The sequence below is a fragment of the Ipomoea triloba genome, chromosome 6 (assembly GCF_003576645.1).
Source record: "Ipomoea triloba cultivar NCNSP0323 chromosome 6, ASM357664v1".
NCBI classification, from domain to species: domain Eukaryota; kingdom Viridiplantae; phylum Streptophyta; class Magnoliopsida; order Solanales; family Convolvulaceae; genus Ipomoea; species Ipomoea triloba.
In genome coordinates this window covers 16,685,689-16,690,089 of record NC_044921.1, presented here as the reverse complement: position 1 = coordinate 16,690,089, position 4,401 = coordinate 16,685,689, and the positions used below count along the sequence as shown (strand labels likewise).

Sequence of the window (4,401 nt, the reverse complement as noted above, 5' to 3'; positions counted from 1 at the left end):
TCGCTAACAGCCCTAATTATGCAATAGGTTCATTTGATAATTTTTTTTTTTTTATATTATGTGTTTATTACATCAGTCTATATACATTAATACATATTAGAGTCCAAAAACAAATATAATAATTTCTTTAATTTGTTTGCAATTTTAAGACCAAAAAATATTGGCTAATGCTGAATTAAAAGGCCACTATCCATTTCGTCATCTTCTAGAGTATTCTCTCGCCCTTTCCATTTCATTGATTCTGTTAAGTGAATATGAGATAACTGGCATTTGTGTTCTTTGACTACCCCTCCACTGTCCTTTACATAGACACACAACGCACAAATCTGCTTGCTAAATGATTTTATATCCTCTAGCGACTCACTCTGTATTCTCTCTCAAATGAGCGATTTTAGCCCTAATATTAGTGGATCTCGTCTATGTTGCATCATTCAATGGTAAATGCTTCACTCTTGTACGCTAAGTGTTAATTCTCTCTTTTTTTTTTTCGATCCTAGTTCTAGATCTGTTCGGACCCGGCGGCATGCGCATATATCCACTTTGGACGATGTCGAATCTGTTCAGGTAAGCAATAACCTATGAGTTCTGATTTCACTCTTAATTCATTTTTTTTTTTTCGATTCTGAGGAACAACATTAACACTGTATGTAGTTCCAATTCGATTTCTGGTAAATTTAAGTAGCGATGGTTTGCAAACCACCCCAATACAGACGAACGAATATGCAAACTGATAATACATGCAATCTTTTTTTGTATGTAAGGCTTTCATTAGTGACTACATACAACCGATGGTCGAAGTTGTTGGTGAGACATACGTTGAAAGATTGAGTCAAAATCTCACGAAGAATCCCATTTTGCAGGAACAAATAAGTTATTTTGTACAAATATATCTATTTTTACAGATCTAGATTTTTTGAAGAAATATTGTTTTTTTCCTTATATCTATTACAGTTCTATTATTAACTTTGGCACTAAATGTACTTTTTTTCCAGATGTTTTTGTTATATGAGATGTCGTTTTTTTTTAAAAAAAGGCTATAGATCATAGATGTAGTCTTAGATCTGGAGCATGCATGACAGTTGGATGAGACTAATGCTATTATGTAATAGAATTTATTTGAATTTGTTGCAATGCAATAAATTATACAAAACTTTATTAAAGAAATTTATTATTGAAGTTTAGAAATTTACAAATTATTAAAAATTTCATGATACACAACATTGGTAGTATAATTACTACTTGGGTATTAAAATTCTTAACCCTTTAGGATTGCTAATTCTTGAAGCAGCAACATATAGTTGGCCATGGACAAAGACTGGTTTCCTTAGTAGTAATCCTACATGCGTTAAAGTTTGACCCGGACTTTTGTTGATATTCATTGCGTATGACAGCATTCGAGGAAATTGTATTCTTTGAAATTTAAATGACAATCTTGTATGAGTGGGTGTCATTGACATCCTTGGTATCCAAACAATTTGGCTGGGATTGTTCCCAGAGTGACAATCTTTGATTCCAGAACATGATCAGATAACCTGGTAATGATAAGTCTTGTATCATTGCATAGTCACATTGAGTGATCTATGTTTCTCAACAACATGACCGGAGATCCAACCTTTAAAGTTAATACATGATTCGGTATGCCAGAAGCTTTCAACCCATATTGAAATTTCGGAGTAACACTCGATATCATATAGGATATCAGTTGATGAATCAGACTTACAGACAGTGTTGCAACTTAGGTAGGTCTTGCTCTCAACAAATAGTTAAGTAAAGTTTTTTGAATATGAGACTTGCACGCAATTTATTAGACCCAACGTTTAATGACCAACTTACTAATCAACATTTGAAATTTATAAATTATTAAATATTTTGTGGTACACAACATTGGTACCACAAAACATTGACTTCCTTAAGAGCAACCATACATGTTTGTATTAGAAATTACAAAACATAAAAATAAAACAATATAAAAGTTATTTAATAATACTAGTATTTTCGCCCGTGCATTGCACGGAATGAATTTGTTATAATATTTTAAGAATATTTGGATCGATATACAATTATATAAATTATAACATCGAATATTATATAGCGCAATTGATGAAATTGGTTGGATCGATTATGTTTTCTGATGTTTTCTTTGCTTCAATTAGAGCAAATAATTGTCCAATTACCCGTGCGATTCACGAATAAATTTTTGTATTATTTATTTAGATAATAAAATTAAAGATATTAAAAAATCTAATATTGAACATGTACATTTATTTGATTATAAGATTAGTGCAAAAGTATCACTCAATTAATTGAATAATATATGACTTGTTTGGTTACAATTATCTTAAAAAAATCGATATCTAATATAACTTAAGTAATTATATTATTACAAAAATAAATATGAAAAAATGAGAAATAATTTAACTTTAATTATTACGGAGTATAAAAATAAATTCAACGACCAATATGTAGCTTAATTACCATAATAATTATTAAGCAATTATTATTAGTCAATTACACTAAATTAATTGTTTTTCGTTAACATGAATATCAATTTGTATATACAAAAATTATTATTATTATATACTCCGTATTAAATATGTTCGACCTTCTGCAGTGTTCATGTCACACGTGTACTAATTAATTTGATCAACGACATTTAAAGTTGGTGAGAGGATTGCTCAACCTTCTAATTAATAAATATTAACTATTATGTTGTAATATTTATTAATATAATTAATAATTAATATAATTAATTAATATTTAATTCATATAATTATAATAATATAATTGCCGATTATATTTCCAATGAAATATTAATATATTCATTTTATTTTTCGTAATATTTTAATTTCCTTTGAATATATTCATTTCCTTTTTCCTTTATAAAAACAATTATTGATTGTCATTCCTTTTTCTTTCATATTTGTTTCCTATTATTTCATTTGTTGGTTACTAATTCTTTTGTAAGGAAAACTATGCTATATTTCCAGTGAAATATTAATATATTCTTTTCTTTTTTCCTAATATTTCATTTCCTTTTAAATATATTCATTTCCATTTTCCTTCATAAAAAAATTAATATTCATTTCCATTTTTTTCCTTCATAATTTTTTCCTAATATTTCCAGTGAAATATTAATATATTCATTTCATATTTCATAATATTTCATTTTTCTTTTGACTATATTCATTTCCTTTTGCCTTCGTAAAAAGAATTAATATTATTTTACATTCCTTTTTCCTTTATAATTTTTTCCTAATCATTCATTTGGTGGTTACTAATTATTTCGTAGGGAAAAGTTGTGTTATATTTCCAGTGAAATATTAATATATTCATTTCATTTTTCATAATATTCCATTTTTCTTTTGAGTATATTCACTTACTTTTTCCTTCATCAAAACAATTAATATTGCTTTCCATTCATTTTCATGATAATTGCCAATTAATTGGCCTGATTCTTTGCCAATTAGTAAGAAAATATTAATAACAGATTCCTGTGTAATATTCATTTTTCTTTTCGTTCATAAAAATTTAATATTAATTTTCATATGATTAAAAAGTAATATAATTATAAAAATATAATTGTTGAATATATTTTCAGTGAAATATTAATAAATTCATTTTTTTCCTTCTAAATAATTAATATAATTATAATTATAATATAATTGTCGATTATATTTCTAGTAAAATATGAATATATTCATTTCCTTTTTCCTATATAAAAGGAATAAATATTCATTTCCATTTCTTTTTCTTTCATTCAATAATGGTGGTAAAAAAATTAAAATTTTGTTATCAAAATGTGTCTATTAAAAAAAAAAACAAAAAAAAAAACTTTTTGTCCACCTTAGGCCTTACCACAGTTGCTTGGTGTATGGAAATATCTTCCAACTATATTAGGTTGGAAAGTTTTGGCCAATATATTTTTGTCCATTTTCAATTTTAATTACCATTTTGGAAGGAAAGCATGCACAATGTGTCGAAAAGTTGACTGAAAGGTTGGTTGGAAAATTACAGTTTAGAGTATGATATAGGTCACAATGGGTAAGCTAAGGCTGAGAGTATAAAGAGTTAAACTCGGTTTTAGTATTAATAGGGGTATAAATGTAATTTCCAAAACAAAGAGTGTCTAACTATTTTAGCCTAAACCTTTAGATGTATCATTTATAGGTGCAATCCAACCAAGTTGGTCACAGTTAGCTTGATAATCATAAGGTTCAAATTTTGAGTTTAATTTTTTAATTTCAGTCAGTTAACTATGTGTAATCTATGCTGGTTTAATTTATTTCCCTGTGAACTTTTATCAACTATGGTTATAAGCCAGGTGAGTTTTACCCATAATTCACTTTCGAGTGGTGGGATTGGATTTTTTTTTTTTTTTTTTTGTAAATCAAAGAATATTAA

At 27.0% G+C, this 4,401-nt stretch overlaps 1 long non-coding RNA gene across 1 annotated transcript; it reads left to right on the top strand.

The window, feature by feature from the left end:
• The first annotated feature begins 247 nt into the window (after window positions 1-247).
• Window positions 248-1,021, top strand: LOC116023307. The gene is made up of 2 exons (XR_004099406.1): window positions 248-564; window positions 762-1,021. It is a non-coding gene; the product is annotated as an uncharacterized LOC116023307 (long non-coding RNA).
• Window positions 1,022-4,401: the final 3,380 nt, after the last annotated feature.